The sequence below is a fragment of the Urocitellus parryii genome, unplaced genomic scaffold (genome assembly GCF_045843805.1).
Source record: "Urocitellus parryii isolate mUroPar1 unplaced genomic scaffold, mUroPar1.hap1 Scaffold_228, whole genome shotgun sequence".
In the NCBI taxonomy this organism is placed as follows: domain Eukaryota; kingdom Metazoa; phylum Chordata; class Mammalia; order Rodentia; family Sciuridae; genus Urocitellus; species Urocitellus parryii.
In genome coordinates, this window is record NW_027552366.1 from 249300 (window position 1) to 266356 (window position 17057).

The following is a 17057-nucleotide window of genomic DNA, read 5'->3' on the forward strand; positions in this document are numbered from 1 at the left end:
ATCGAACCCAGGGCCTCACACATGCTAGGTGAGCACTCTACCGCTGAGCCACAACCCCAGCCACTTAAGTGTTTCTTTTTTTAAAAAATTTAATTATTTATTTATTCTAATTTGTTATACATGATGGTAGAATGCAATTCATTTCATATTACACATATAGAGCACAATTTTTCAAGTGGCTGATTGTCCACTGCTGCAGCCTGGCTGGGCACCGAATCACGAGCCACTCAAGCAGGAACAAAACTTTATTTTGAAAATGCTGCCAATCCCCGTAGGCGCCAGACAAGCCAGCCGATCCACCCACGTGGTGGCATCTACCGTAACCGGCCCCCCCCACCTCCCCCGGAATTCCCTCCTACCGTCCTTCCCCAACCAATGGGAACTCTCCAGGAGTCCCATAACAGGAGTCCTGTAGCAGGCCAAGGTGAACAGCAGGAGTCCAATTTCCATATGAATGTAAATCTTAACATAATAATATCATCTCAATGGCTAGCTGGCGTCACCTTACAACCGAAAGTGCCATGCATCATATTATTTGCTTGTGGCTCCTAGCACTCCACCCCTTTATTCCTCTAAACAGTTTCTCTTCCTGGTACTCATGCTGTTGCTGTTAACCATTTATTGCCTAACATAACAGTACCTTGCTCTCAGGGACCTAATTTTATTTTGATGACTGGGGCAACCCTTACTTAAATACTACTAACAATTAAAGAGCAATACAGACTGGAGTGCAATTAAGTGCCCAAATATGTGGCTCAAGGGTAAGAATCACCAGCCTTTCAATATAATGAAGCCTGTGGGGTGAAGAAAATGACTGTTCATCCTGGCAGAACCCCTTGTCCCTCTCTCCCACATATACGCACCTTTATCTCAGAGACTCCTAGTTCTTTCACCCCAAACTTCTTTGACTCATGCCTTCCTCCCTGCATCTGAGCCCAGCAGGGAATATGGGGGAGGGGGGCGTGACTCCCGCTTGGCTGGAGTGCTGGTTTATGTCTCTGCCAGTCTCTGGGAGGTGCTGGATGAGCTTCCCTAGTTTAGCTGCAGCTGACCCAAAGCACTTCTGCTTTTCAATAAGTCCTGAGGCTGTGGAGGGTGGGAGTACCCTCCAGTGCTAGGAAGTATCCCTAGCAGAGGTTCAGAGGTCCTCCTGGGCTGTTTAGGGGCCCTTGGCGATGGCCACATTCAGATACTGGCTGGAAGCCAGGGGAGGGAGCTTGGGGTAAGGGGAGGGCACTGAGGGAGGGGTCAGACTCCTTAGGAAAGAGTTAATGCGAAGAGAGGGAGGGGATAAGACGAAGAGACCGAAGGGAAGGCTCAGGTAGGGAAAGAACGGCGGAGGGAAGCCTGGTAGGGGAAAGGGAGCTTGCAGGAGCAGGGGGTCAGAGGTAGGGAGCTTCCCCCTTCTGCACCCTCATCGCAGGGCCGCCAACTTCCAGCCACGGCGGCGACTTTCAGTTTCATTTCCACGGACCCTCCTGCCTGGGCAGCAGCCGCCACTGCGATGCCCAATATGTTCAGCTGCCGGCAGCTCCGGGAGACGGTCCAGTGCTTCCTAGTCGTTCGAGGACTGGACATGGAGACAGATCGCGAGCAGCTGCGAACCGTTTATAACCCCGACTTCAAGATCAGGTAAGGGCCTACGCACCCCCGGCCCGAAAGGTGGGCCCTGCCTACCTCTGCTGCCTCCTGCCACTCCCCTCGCACTTCTCACTTTAGTGCAACCAAACTTTATGTGATACTAATCATCACTCACTATTACTGAGGTCTTCTATGTACCAGGTGCTGGGCTAAGTGGCTTGCTGCAATGCTACTATCTTGGGTGAGGATCACAGCAACCTTTAAAAGAGGCAAGCCTTGCCATTCCCATTTCTTTTTTTTTTTTAAGAGAGAGTGAGAGATGTGTGTGTGTGGGAGAGAGAGAGAGAGAGAGAGAGAGAGAGAGAGAGAAAGAGAGAGAGAGAATTTTTTAATATTTATTTTTTAGTTTTCGGGGGACACAACATCTTTGTTTGTATGTGGTGCTGAGGACCAAACCCGGGCTGCACGCATGCCAGGCAAGCGCGCTACCGCTTGAGCCACATCCCCAGCTCTGCCATTCCCATTTCATAACGGAGGGAAGCGAGGCTCCCAGAGGTGCAGTAACGGCCCAGGTAGCAAGGTCACACCCCCTCACCTTGACTCACTGTGCCCTCCCTCTTTTGCCTGGGTAGTGCCCATTCATCTTTGGGAGACCTGTCCCCTCCCCTAGGCTGCCCTGGGAGCCTCAGAGGCTGCACTGTGGTCACACACTGGAATCTCTGGGTTCAGTCTGAGTGCTTCTCAAGGCAAATCTGTCACCAAGACTCGGGTCAGGTTCTTCAAACTGGACCACTGGACTGACTCGCGGCTCCCAGAAAAGAGGAGAATGAAGCTGAGCTCAGATATCAGCAAGCACCACAAGTCACTGCTAGCCAAGAACTTTTATGACATGTGTGTGTTCGTGTGTGTGTGTGTGTGTGTGTGTGTGTTTGTTGGTGCACACACACTTGCTTGTGAGGGGTGCTCAGGGCATGGGGGAAGGGGCTGTCTAACCAAGAAAAGAGTAGTTTGCTCAGGTTGTGGGGAGGCCTCTTCCTTAAGGAATGGGGGAAGCAGGTGGGGGGCTTGGCTGCGGGTGGGAGCATGGCTGGCACTCTCTCCAGGGCATCCCCCAGCCCAGGCCCCTCCTGCCCTGGCCCCCACCCTTGACTCCCACTCTCCCCAGGGCTGAGTATCTTCACGGGAAGCATGGGGTGGACGTGGAAGTCCAGGGGCCCCATAAAGCACGAGATGAGCAGCTCCTTATCTGCCTGGATTTGAACCACAAGGAGGTGCTGACCCTGAGGCTCTGGAACAGAGGAAACAAATCTGCTACCCTCAGTCACCTCTTCCCTTTCTGCTGGACACCCCAGTTTGCCTTCTACTATGGTGACCAGAAGCTGCCCTGCCTGCTGGGCCCCGGTGAGTAGCTTTCCAAAGGGAAGAACTCTGGTGGGCAGGGCTTGTCCTAGCAGGGCTGCAGCTTTGGAGCACACACTGTGGCTGTCCTTTTGGGATGGGTCTGGCTGGGTAGTGTTGGGGTCAGCATGTTGGTGGGAGGGTCCCTGCCTTCCCTCCCCCCTCCCATTCACTCAACTTTCTTCCTGCAGGTGAATGCTATGAGTTGCATGTGCAATGTAAGACGAGCTTTGTGGGCTACTTCCCAGCCAAGGTGCTCTGGGAGCTTCTGGGACCTGGGGAGTCTGGTTCAGAAGGAGCTGGCACTTTCTACATTTCCCGTTTCTTGGCTGCCATCGCCCACAGCCCTCTGGCTGCACAATTGAAGCCCACAACTCCCATCAAGTGCACCTAGATCACTGGAAACCCTGTGTTGACCAACTGGATAGAGGAAGGACTTATAAGCCCTCTGTCCAGACCTGATGAGTCTTGGCATGTCCTTATCACAACAGTGTGGGCCCTTGGGAAAAGCCCAGAGCTGGGAACCAGGGGCCCCTTTATTCCCTCCTCTGGGCTCAGAAAAATTTTTCTGCCTAGGAAGCAAATTGCAGGAGAGTAGCAGGAACAAGGACAGTATGAAATCATTTTTTTAAGAAGTGTTTTCACTGTGTAATGAATTATCAGGCAGCCCATTATAGACCAACACACACACCTCTCTCTCTCTCTCTCTCTCTCTCTCTCTCTCTCTCTCTCTCTCTCATAGCATTGGGGATCAAAACCATGCATGCTAAGCCCATGTTCTACCCAGCCCCCTCTCTTCTCTTTTTAAATTAAAAAAAAAATTGGTAGTACTGGGAATTGAAATCAGCGACACTTTACCACTGTGCTATAGCCCCAGTCCTTTTTATTTTGAGACAGGGTCTTGCTAAGTTGTTGAGACTGGCCTTGAACTTTTGATCCTTCTGTCTCAGCCTCCTGAGGTGCTGGGATTATTGGCATGCACCACCGCACCCAGATCTCTCTCTTTTTTAAAACAACTTTACTGAAATAATTCACATATCATACAGGTCAGTGATTTTTTTTAGTATGTTCACAGATATGTGCAACCATTATTACAATCAGTTTTAGAACATTTTATTATGCCAAAGAAGAGAGACCCAATACCCTTCAGCTACCACCCTTTTATCACTCATCCACCTGCTCAGTGCTTAGCAGCCACTCACTCTGTCTCCATAAATTTCCCTATGCTGGACATGTCATGCGAATGGACTCATGTGTAAACATCTTTTCGACATAGCTAGCTAGTTAAAAAATACTGTAGGACTTTCACAGTTAGATAATTGTTCACTTTTATTTAACAATATATAGGTGCCAGGTGCAGTGGCACATGCCTATAATCCCAGTGACTTAGGAGGCTGAGGCAGAAGAATTACAAGTTTGAAGCCAGCCTCAGCAACTTTGTGGGGCCCTATGCAACTTACTGAGACCCTGTCTCAAAACCAAAATTAAAAAGGGCTGGCTGGGGATGTGGCTGAGTGGTAAAGTGCCCCTGGGTTCAATTTCTGGTACCCCCAAACAAAAACTATATATATATATATATATATATATATATATATATATATATATATATATAATATAAATTAATCTTGAAGCCTGCATGCCCCAAAAAATTAACATTGGCTGTCTCAGGATGGTAAAAATGTTATTATAATTTTTTGCCAGATTCTTTTTTAATAATGAAAATGTATTATAAATAATATTTTTAAAAATATTCCAAGTATTGGGCTTTCCAAAATTGGTCCAGCCATGGACCGAGCAGCCACATGAGCTAGTGAGCTCCATGTCCTTGGGCAGAGGCTGCCGACCACCCTTTGGCAATGGCATCACAGGGGTCCTTGTGCATCCTCCACAGAGGGGCATTCCCAGAGTCTTGAAGGTGACAAGTTCAATGTTAATGACAGCTTTTCCCCCCACTTCTGCAGTGCTAAAGGCTATGACTTGAAGCTAAGTATGGAACTGGGGACCTACTATCCACCCCCATGCCTCAGGTAGCTGCTCCCATCCTTCTTCAGGGAACAAGTATCTTCACTGCCTCAAAGGAGATTGCTGAGATCAAGTAAGTGCCTCCCCTCAGTACCCCACTCCCGTCCTCTCTCCCTGCTGGCCCCTGCCTGTTGCTTTGGATGTCTGTCCAGCCTCCCAGGCTCTATTCGTTCACCCTTGCTGAGCATGCCCACTTGCCAGGTGCTGTTCCAAATGGGCCTTGCCCATTATGGTGGGGAACAGTGAGCACTGATCATTTCTTTTATTTTATCTTGTACATTCCATATTGTGGTGAGTGCTTTGAAGAACTCAAGTAATGCTAAAGTAAAACCAAAGCAGGACAAGGGGATGAATTGGTGATGTTTTACAGAGAGCAGTCAGTCCTGACCTCTTTGAGGAGGTGACATTTGAACAGAGAATGACATTTGAATGAGGTTAGGGTGTGAGTCATGGAAGGAAGATCTGGGGGAGAATGTTTCCGCCATAAGATCTACCATGGATACCCAAGTCAGGTCTGAGGTTGGGTCAAGGACATTGGAGGAAGCAAGACTTGGGGCTCCCTTCTTCAAGGCCTCTGACCCAATCCATTTCTCTGTCCTTCTGGTCTTCTCTAATTCCTGGTGTGTTCCTAGTTGCAAATGGGAGAGGGTAGATGCTTCTGGTCATGGGGGTGCTTGACCTGTCCCTTTCCTGCCCTTCCCACTTCATCCCCCAACCATCACTGCCAGGGCCCAGCTGGAGACAGCCCTGACGTGGAGGAACTATGAGGTGAAACTCTGACTGCTGCTGCACCTGGAGGAGCTGCAGATGGAACACGACATCCGGCACTATGACCTGGAATCGGTGCCCATGACCTGGGACTCCGTGGACCAGAACCCCAGGCTGCTCACTCTGGAGGTTGGGGCTCAGATCAGGTTCAGGGAGGGCAGGCTCAAGTCAGCCAACCTCTATAGGCCATTCCTAAATACAGGGCAAACTAGAAGAAGTATGAAATGGTTCCTGTCCCAGAGGGGTCAGCAAGGGGTAGGGTGGGCATCCTTTGCCCAAAATGGTGTCAGAGCAGGACATTGGGGTTTTAATCTAGACTTTGCTACTACTGGCTTTGTGATCTTGGGCAAGATCCTTGCTTTCTCGGAGCCATAGGTTCCTTATCTGAAAAGCATAGAGCTGGACTGGAAAATTCTTAAGCCCTTTTCTAGCACACAGATTTTGAATGTGTGTACCTTAGACCAGAATTACCCACGAGAATGAATTTCTCCACACAAATGCAGGTGGGAAGAGAGAACAAGGATGATCAGGGCAAGATGACTACAGGAGATGAGTTTTAACAATATTTTAAAGGCAGAGTAGAACTGAGCTGGTGAGAGGGCAGCTGAGTAGAGTGGGAAGCGGCTGCCAGGCCTTAAACTAGCACCCTGGAGTTCTGCACCTGTGAGCAGCTGGGGAAGGTTGTCTCCTTCCTCTCCCCACAACTCCTGTCTGGTGGGAGAGGAAGGGGGACAGGGAAAATGCAGCTCTCTGAGTCTTGGGTTAGAAGGCCAGAGCCTCAGTTTTCATCCCTCAGAGGTCTAGAGAGCCTGGGGGTTGGGTCCTTCAGTGACCATGCTTGGGACAGAAGCTTGCTTACGTTCACACCCTGTAGGTTCCTGGTGTGACTGAGAGCCACCCCTCAGTGCTGAGGGGGACCACCTGTTTTCCCTTCTGTCCTCTGAGACACAGCAGGAGGACCCCATCACCTATAAGGGCTTCATGCACAAGGTGGAACTGGACCATGTCAAACTGAGCTTTTCCATGAGGTGGGTGTTGTGGGAACCCTTCTTCAGTCTTCTCCCTCAGGCCAGGGGAGACGAGAGGCTTTCTCCTAAGATGAGTGGATCCCAAGCACAGGGCAGGGGCTTTTCTTCCAGGGAACTCTGAGCTACTCCAGCAGCTACCTCTCCTAGGGAGCTTTTATGGAAGTCTTGGAAAGAGGGAGTGGAGCAGAAGGAGGTGGAGGGAGGTCCTGGCTTTTTACTGTCTGGCCCATCTAACTGGAGCTCCTCTACCTTTCTCCCTATCCAAACCCTCCTGAGCCGATTTGTGGATGGGCTGACCTTCAAGGTGAACTTCACCTTCAACCGCCAGCCCTTGCGGGTCCAGCATCGGGCCCTGGAACTGACAGGGCGCAGGCTGCTGTGGTCCATGCTTTTTCGTGTGGCCTCCCGTGGGGTCCCGCTGCTGCCCTCAGATGTGAAGCTCAAGTGAGATGGAGGGCAGGGGACTCCAGTGCTGGTTGGAGTGTGGGGCTTGAGGATGGAGTCCTAGAGGCCTCTGGGATTCTGGATAAGTTGAAGTTCGGATTCCTAGCCTCCCTGCCAGGCTGTATGACCGGAGTCTGTAGTCAAACCCAGAGCAGCTGCAGGCCTTAAAGCACATCGTTATGGACACCACACGTTCAGCCTCCTACATCATCTTTGGGCCTCCAGGCACTGGCAAGACTGTCACATTAGTGGAGGCCATTAAGCAGGTGAGGCTTGAGGATAAACCTAGGACCTATATCCTTGACTCCCCCAGATGGAGCTTTTTTCCCCAAATTCTGATTTCCTTCATCTCCCTGAAAGTTCTTGTTTCTCAGCAGCCATCAAAAGGAGGTGGGGAGGGCTGGGGCTGTAGCTCAGTGGCAGAGCACTTGCCTAGCATGGGTGAGCCACTGGGTTCAATCCTTAGCATCACATAAAAATAAACGGATAAAATAAAGGCATTCTGTCCATCTACAACTACATTTTTTTTTAAAGTGGGGAGCTAGAGTCAGTGTGGCTGTTGAGCACTGTTGGGTAGGTTGGGCACTGCGTGGCTCTTGCAGTGACTTTTTGCATTTCGGTATTCATAGACTTGTGTGTTTTATTGCAGTTGTTGTCCCACGTCAAAGTGCTAATTGGACTAGCAGGGCTCCAGGATAGAACTTGTATTTTATATCACTGCCTCCCTTGGCTGTGGGAGGCAGATGCTGCTCTGCCCCAGTGTGAGTCACCAGAGTTTGGGAAACTGCTTCTCATACTCTACCTGTCCGCATCTCAGGTGGTGAAGCACTTGCCCAAAGCTCACATCCTAGCCTGAGCTCCGTCCAACTCGGGTGCTGACCTTCTCTGTCAGTGGCTCTGGGTCCACCTTCCCAGCTCCATCTGCTGCCTCCTGGCCCCCAGTAGGGAGATCCGCATGGTACCTGAGGACATTAAGGTAAGGGAAGTGCAGAGGGTCAAGCGATGGCAGATGTCTGGGAGACTCTAAGGGTAAACCAGAAAACTAGGGAGACTTGGTTACTCACCTTTGGGTGGGTAAGAACCCTCCCTGGGCCTCAGTTTTCTTGTCTATAAAGTGGCCCAGTGCCAAAGTGAGGGGGCACATGGGTAGAGCCAAGCTGATGCCTCATGTTGCTTCACAATCCACAGCCCTAGTGTAACAGGGATGCTAAAAAGGGGGAGTATGAGTTTCCTGCCAAGAAGGAACTGCAGGAATACTGAGTCTTAATTACCACTCATCATGGCCAGCAGGTGGGTAGTGTGTGTGTAAATAAAAGTGTAGTGGGCTGGGAAGATGGGGAAGGGTTCTCAGTGGGTGAGTGAGGGACCAGATTGGGTGAGCATTCAGGTTTGGTAGTTGGGTGCCTGGGGATGACCCTGCCTGGCCTGACACCTCCCAGGTTGGTATCAGCCCAGTTTCCCATCCATCTCTTCACACACATCTTCATTGATGATGCTGGCCACTGCATGGAACCTGAGAGTCTGGTGGCCATAGCAGGTGAGTGGCTCAGGGTGGGGTGCAGGTGTGCCACCCTGCATGGGGAGATCCCATCACGTACCTTTCTCCTCATTCCACCCTTGCCTTCTAGGACTGATGGAAGTTAAGGAAACAGGCAATCCAGGAGGGCAACTGGTACTGGCTGGAGACCCTCGACAGCTGGGACCTGTGCTGCAGTCCCCACTGACACAGAAGTATGGGCTGGGGTACTCACTGCTGGAACGGCTGCTCACCTACAATGCCCTGTACAAGAAGGGCCCTGATGGCTATGACCAAGTTCATCACCTCAGTTCATAACCAAGCTGCTATGAAACTACAGGTATGCCCACACCCTCATCTCCCTCCACTGCTAGCCCATGCCTTCACACCCACTGCGCAGGAGGCTCTGGTCTGCATTCCTGGTGCTCTGCGCCTCTGTGATGCAGAAATGACTATAGACTGGAAGGTCGGAGGCCTCCTTTAGCTAGTGGTTTCATTCTGGACTAGTGAGATTATCTAGATATGGGGTGGTCAGACACCAGGATGTGTCTGATGTCTGTCTCAGATGGCATTTCCAGGCAATCCAAGGAGAAATGAGAAAATGAATAGTTTTTCATAAAAATATTATCAAATTAGAGGGCTAGGCAGGGTTGTTTGTTTTGCAGTGGTGGGGATTGAACCCAGGCTCTCACACATGCTAGGCAAAAATTCTACCACTGAGTTACATAGCCAGCCCTGTTTTGTTTTGTTTTTTTTAAGAGTCTCTTTGTTGCCCAGGCTGGCCTCAGCCAGTCCTCCTGCCTCAGCCTCCTGAATAGCTAGCTGGACCTACAAGCACACAGAACCACACTCTGTTTATATACTTCTTTTACTGAATAAGTTTAGACATTAAAAATGCTTGGATGAGTACCAATAGGACAGTTGCAGAAAGGAAATGTTATTGTGTTTTTACTACTTTTATTTTTGGATTTAACATATTATCTCAAATAAGGGTAATGGGAAGTGATACATTGTTTTTATACTGACCTTCCTTGGCAAAATTGAAAGCTGAGTCCCTAATTTCTTAGTTTTTTTTTCTTTCTTTCTTTTTTTTTGAGGGATGGGGTGTGCCAGGGATTGAACTGGGCACATGACCACTAAGCCACATCTCCAGGCCTATTTTGTATTTTTTAGAGACAGGGTCTTACTGGCTTTGAACTGGTCATCCTCCTGCCTCTGCCTCCAAAGCCACTGGGATTACAGGCATGCACCACCATACCTGGCAAATCTTACTTTTTAAAAGTAATTTGAAAAAATAATAATAATTTCACTGGTCACTGGATCCCTATGGACCCACAAGTTCTGCTTTATGTGGTGTGAAATACCTGGCAGGAGAACTTGCAGGTGAATGTGTCCTGCTATGAAGGAAGCAGGAAGCAAGATGCTCATGTGTGGGCCTAAAGCCTGTCCCCTCAGGGCAGGACAAAAGTAATCCAGGCCTTGGTCTAGCTCTCCCTCCCTCCTGCCTCTCAGGTCCCATTCCACCATCCTGGACATTCCCAACCAACTCTACTACAATGGAGAGCTACAGGCCTGTGCAGATGTGGTGGATCGAGAGTGCTTCTGCTGCTAAGAGGGTCTGCCTCAACAGGTGAGGCTGGACAGAGCAGGACTCAGGCCCCCACCCCCATATCTTGATTGTTTACTGAAGGTAGGAAAAGGCTCGACTGGACACCAGGGGTCCCTCCAGTTGTCACCTTGGCCTAAGCTTCCTTATTGCTTGCAAGGGTTTTGGAGTGGGAGGGAAGGGAAGCAGGGAAGTCCAGCTGAGGGTTTCTTCTAACCCTGTGTCCAGGGATTTCCCATCATCTTTCATGGTGTGATGGGCAAAGATGAGCATGAGTGCAATAGCCCATCCTTCTTCAACCCTGAAGAGGCTGCCATGGTGACCTCCTACCTGAAGCTGCTCCTGGCCCCTTCCTCTAAGAAGGGGAAATCCCGCCTGAGCCAACGAAGCATTGGAGTCATCTCACCATACTGGAAGCAGGTAAGGCCCTCAGTTCCCAGCAAGGATGGGTCCTCCCCCACGTGATACCTCTCGAACAGCCCTGGCCTCTGCTGGCCCTATATCTCAGAAGAGTGCAGAGGTCAGCCGCCTCCTCCCTCTTTGCTCCCCAGCTCTCTGGCCTCCTTTCTGCCTGGTTCCTCTTGAATTGAGGTGACTGCATCAGAGAAAGATGCCTTTCCCTTCATTCCAGGTGGAAAAAATCCATTATTGCATCACCAAACTTGACAGGGAGCTTTGGAGACTGGATGACATAAAGGACTTGAAGGTGACACACTACTTCACATTCACTCTCACATTCTTTGTACCCTTCTTTTTCCAAAATCAGAGACCTCAACTCCTGTGCCACTGCTTCAGTCTGGCCCATGTCTCTGTCCCACCTCCACTGCCTTGGAGAGAACTGGGTTTTTCCCCATCCTCTTGCTCCTCAAAGCTCCAGCTTATAGTTCTGGCATGGGATCAGGAAGCCTGCATGTTTAACAACTTCCCATGTCACTGTGATTGGGCAGTTTTGAGGTCTTTGCCCTAAGAATGAAGTCCAAATGCCACAGCCTACCCCCGCCTGTCATGTGATATTGTCACCTCATCTCCACCCTCAGTAGCTTAACACTTGCTCTGAGATGGTGATTCGAAACTCTTAGTACAGAGAAAAATCACCTGGAGTGCTTTTAATACTGCCAGGGCCAATTAACACTGATATCTCCGGGCAGAGCCAGGGCACTAGTATTTTTTGCAGCTCCTCAGGTGCAAGCCTGAAATCTACTCTTTTGAGATTTGGAGACATCTGCCTTGGAAAATTCTGATCAGGAGGTCTGGGTTAGGGCCCAAGGTTCTATAGTCTTAACAAGTACTTGCTGATTATCTCCAGGAAAGTTTCAGAAACACTGTTTGTAGTTATTGTATTCTTTGCAACACTGTTTGCTTTGTTCTGATGGCTTTACAGGCTCGATCCCAGAGTTAGCTTCACTCTTGAGGCTTGTGCTTCCAGAGAATGCCTCCTGTCCCCTGTAGCAGCACTCACCCACTGATCGACAATTGCCCAGTGTACCCTCCTTGCAGCTCAAGTGCCATGGGGCAGACGTTCCTTAAGTTCCCCTTGAACCCACCTATTATCAAGCCCTGCCTCTATCTCTTCTAGGTGGGCTCTGTGGAAGAATTCCAAGGCCAAGAACGCAGCGTGGTCTTTATCTCTACTGTGTGAAGCAGAGATTTGTGCAGTTGGATCTGCACTTTAACCTGGGTTTCCTTAAGAACCCCAAGGTTGGAGGGCTGGTGGGTGTGGCAGTAATTCTTCCTTCCTCTGGCCCTTCCTTCCCATGACCCCACCACTTCTTCCTTCCAGAGGTTAAACGTGGCTGTGACCTGGGCCAAAGCTTTGCTCATCATAGTGGGCAACCCCATTCTCTTGGGCCATGACCCTGACTGGAAAGCGTGAGCATTCCTGCCCTGTAATCCTTCATGGTGGCCACAAGCCCCAGCTTAGGCAGCTGTATCTTCATTACTACCTGCTTATGGCTCAATCCTCAGGATCAGTTAATCTTCATAAAACCTCCATCGTATTTGTAAGTGAGCTGACATTTAGAGCTTGAGCAACCAAAGCTCAGATGTGGCAGGACCCAGGCCTGGCCTCCAGCCTATGCTGGTACTCCTCATCCAGGCCTGCACAGCTCTGTGTGCCAACACCTCTGTACCCCACAGATTCCTGGAGTTCTGTAAAGAAAACAGAGGGTATACAGGGTGTCCTTTTCCTGCCAAACTGGACCTACAGAACGGACAGAACTTACTTCAAGATCTGAGCAAGCTCAGCCCCTCTACCTTAGGTATGGCTGGGCCAGGGTGGGCCAGGCAGGGGACAGTGGTGGAAGAGAAGGTAAAGAAGACAAAGCATACCTCCTTTCTTTCTAGGTCCCCATGGTCATGACTACCTCCCCCAGGAGTGGGAGAGTGAAGGGGGCTGTCCCTGCAAGTGGAGCCCGAGTGGAGGAATGAGCTCTGAAGACACAGCTGCCTGCCTTCTCACACCAAGACAAGCCTTAGCCCGCTGCACCCAACCCTGAACCAGAACCCAGCTGAGCTGCCCCTCTAAGGGACAGAAAGGCTGGGGGATGGTGTTTACAACCAAGCAATTCCACCCTTCCACTCCTGGGGAGAATGACACATCAAGCTGCTTGTTAGCATTGTTATGGGGGAAGGGGAAGGAAGAAAAACTCTGAAAACAAAAAATCTTGTTCTATGCAAAAGTTTCTTGATGGTGTCTCCTCATCTTGGCCCCAGCTTCCTGTGTCCCCAAGCTGACCTGCAAGAGGGTGAGACTGTCACACCCTGTCCAGGGCCACATCTCTTCACAGCCTCCATGTCCAGGGGAGGAAACTCAGTGGGCAGGGAAGCCACCCACCGGTTTCTAAGTTTAGTCCAGGCTAGAGACCATGCCCCTCACCTGCCTCCCAGGCTAAGCCAGGCATGACCTCATCTCTGCTCTAAGACTCCACACTTCCACTTCCTGCCTTTGCCAACAGGGGGCCAGTCTGGCAAGCAACTTGGAAATGAAGAGAGAGATGGGACTCTGGGCTTGTAGCCAAGATAGGAACCAGACAAAGGAAACAGGAAGCTGCCACACACGTGTTGGAACCTGTGGCCTTTATTTATGCCCCCCCACCAAGTGCAGTCAGAGACAAGGCCCCTGCCCAAAGGAGAAACCGCAATCCACCTACCCTAGAAATGCTCCTCTGAGCCAGAAGTATATAAAGTGCTAGTGTGTGACCATCCTCTGGGGAGGGCCAAAGGGAGCAAGAGCCCTATCCCTGGACCAAGGCAGCAGGGAGAGGGACTGCTCAAGAAGGGCAGGCCACAGGCCCAGCTCCCAGAAGACAGGGAGGGAGGGCAGGCCTGCCACCACTCTGGGGGCTAGGAAAACGATGCAGTCCTGGGCATGAGGGAACTGTAAAAAGGAGCCTTCAGCATGGAGTCCTAAGGGTGGAGCTCAAGGGCAGGTGGGTGATCCCTAAGCCCCTGTGAAGAAAGGTGGCATCAGGAGCCGTGGGGATCTCAGAGAATGGGACAGCCCCTCCGGTGCTTATTCTTGTGGACCTGGAGGCCAGCTCGAGTGGCCATCTCGAAAACCTCTGGCACTCCCTCATAGGTTTTGGTGGAGCACTCAAGGCACTGATATGATTTGCCATATCCCAGCCTTCCTCAGATCAGACGGGTTCCTGAGAAGACAGAAGATAAGGCAGAGGAAGCTGGTGGCTAGGTGCACCTCTCACCACATCACCCATAAGTATAGTAACTATAACAAATACCTCCTCCAGCCTTGAGCCCACAAAGCATCCAGGCCCGGGCTGCCCCAGGCAGAGATCTAAACCTCATATTTACATTCAAAGTTGTCCCCAGACTAGCCCCTCCTCTCCCACCAAATCGCAGACCCTATGGTCCACATATGTTTTGCCTAAATGTGTGTAGGCTACCTCCTAAATGACCTACCTTCTCCATCATCCCTCCAACCCATCCTGTGCCTGCTGTTTCCATTTTAAAACCTTGCCTTATATAATTATCCTCTCAAGATAGTCTCTATTCCATACCCTGGCAGCTTCCTATAATAAACTCTTCCTCTGGTCAGTGGACCGCTTAGTGAGACCCTGAATAAGCCAGCTCCCTTGCCCTCTAAGCCTTTTTTCAGCCATTGATGATGCCCTTCCTTCCCAGGTACACTGATGGTGCAGTCTGCATACCCTAAGTGAAACATAAGCTGTCTCCCCATGGACAAGGACTTCCTTATTCATCTTAGTAGCCCCAATTCCAAAGACAGAATAATAAACTGGAATAAATGAAAATGCCAAGTGACCTTGGACAAGTCACTTCATTCTATGATCATCTGATTTGATACTGAGGTTCCTTCTGGTTCTTAGCAGGGCACACACATGGGAGAGGAAGAGGTAGATATCACTATGACTGCTTAACACAGGACAGTTGGCTGAAGAGAGAGCTCCTTTCTGCCCCAGCCTGCAACCCCTCAGAGGGCACCTTCCTCCCCACGGTTCCCCATCAGGCAGCCCCTCCCACCTGCTTCATCTTGGCCAGCTCTCTCCTGGTATGCTCATCTTGCCCGAGTCCTTCTTATTCCCCACTAGGATGATGGGCATGTTGGGGCAGAAGTGCTTCACCTCCAGGGTCCACTTCTCAGGAATGTTTTCTGCACAGACATGTCCCAACAGGTACCTTGGCTTAAGCATGTGAGCACTGGTCTTCCTTCCCATAGCAGTCTGAGGCTGATGGTCTCCTTCATACCTCAAAACCCCGTCCCTTGTAGCATATCCTCCCCCAAGCCCTTCCAAACACCAGAGATGCCACAACAAAGGAGCCAGCAGAGAATGTGTGGCCCTTGTGACTCCATCCCCACAGCCTCTGAAGATGGCTGACTCCAAAGCGTCTCCACCCCCTCTTTCCAAAGTCCTCACCCAGGCTGTCAGGGCTGTCAATGGAGAAGCACATGAGGATGACATCTGTGTCCATATAGGAGAGGCGCTGCAGACATTCATAGTCTTCTTGCCCTGCTGTGTCGCACAAAGCCAGTTCCACCTGACAAACGGGCAATGCATAGCTGACCCCAAGGGCCCCAACCTACTACCCAGAGATCCTCTCAAACCACTGGTCCTGCTGTGTGCAAGGCACCATATTAATCACAGTCATAACAAACTCAATTGAGTTTTTCTTTAAAGTTCTAAGATGTAAACTGGGTGTACTGGTGCATACCTATAAACCAGCTATGTGTGAGGCTGAGGCAGAAGAATTGCCAAGTTCAAGGCCATCCTGGGGAACTTAACAAGATGCTGTCTCAATTTGTTTAAAAAAGTAAAAAGGGCTGGGGATGTAGTTTAGTGGCAAAGTGCTGCTGGGTTCAACCCCTAGTAACCCCTCTCCCACAAAAATTACTAAAATGTGTTTGATTTTTGTGATCTCAAATGAATTGCTATCATGAATACCACTTTAATTCTCACACTCCTTTAGGGTAAGTCATGCCATCATCACCATTTTGTGGTGGTGGGGAGTTTAAACCCAGAAGCAAAGGGACTTGGCCCTGATTACAAAGCGAGTATGTGGTAGAACCAGAGGATATATCCAGGTTTTCTTTGAGGTACTGGGGATTAACTCAGAGCCTCACACATGCTAGGCAAGTACTCTACCAATAAGCCACACTCCAGCCCTTTTTATTTTAGATAGGGTCTGGATAAGTTGCCCACACTGACCTCAAACTTGTGATCAATCTTCCTGCTTCAGTCTCCTGAGTAGCTGGCATGATGGGCATGTACCACCACACGTGAATATATCCAGGTTTTCTAAAAGTGCAGTTTCATTTCTCAAATTTTACTTGTTCCCACAGGAAAATAAAACAAAGATGTGAGAGAGTGGTAAGGAAGGACATACTACATGACCAGGAACAGGGTTCCAAGGCAGGATAGGAAAGGGCTCTTGGCCTTACCTGCTTGCTGTCCACCTCAATGTCTGTAATATAGTTCTCAAATACAGTAGGGAAGCAGACCTCTGGAAACTGATCCTTGCTGAAGACAATGAGGAGGCAGGTCTTTCCACAGGCACCATCCCCCACAATCACCAGCTTCTTTCTGATTGCAGCCATGGCTGGGGCTGGAAAACAAGAGGCAGTAGGGATTTGGGGGGAAAAAAAACTAGTAGTACAAAAACTGCTCTGTGACCTCCAAAACCTCTCCACAAACCTGGGCAAAGGAAGAGAAAACAGAAAAGGGGGCTTGCTTCGGCACATTCTTGCCAAGCACCAATCCTGTAAGAAACAGAGTTTAAGATTCCTAATTTCTGGGGCAGGGACAGGTCTTCTCCAATGGGTTAAAATATAGCAGTGGGAGGTGAAAGAACCCACTTGGGAACCAGAAAACGACTTTCAAAGTTATACACTCAACTGAAGGGAAACATTCAGCAAGGTGTTCAGGGATGCCTCCAGAAAAGCCAGCCTTTATCTGCTTTGCATATTGGAGTCATGAGACAGATTTCATTTGTAACAAGATTTGATACATTTAAGGTTTAATAACTGCTAAGGTATAATCTAGAACAGATTGTCCCTTGGCTTGAGTCACGCCTGCCTAGTCAAAAATAAGGAGTCCCTCTACAAAACCAGATACTAGCAGAACCACTTACTGGGAGGCTGATAGGTAAGAGAAGGAATATTTATAAAGCCCCAAGGTACCCACTCTTTGTTGGGTATTTTGACAAAAAATATTTACCTCAG

General features: G+C 49.8%; 2 pseudogenes; one reads left to right on the forward strand and one right to left on the reverse strand.

Annotated features, from left to right (window-relative positions):
- The first annotated feature begins 1504 nt into the window (after nucleotides 1–1504).
- Nucleotides 1505–12797, forward strand: LOC144251807 (helicase MOV-10-like; annotated as a pseudogene).
- Nucleotides 12798–13846: 1049 nt separating this feature from the next.
- LOC144251808 (rho-related GTP-binding protein RhoC-like) lies at nucleotides 13847–16433 on the reverse strand (annotated as a pseudogene).
- Between the last annotated feature and the right edge of the window lie 624 nt (nucleotides 16434–17057).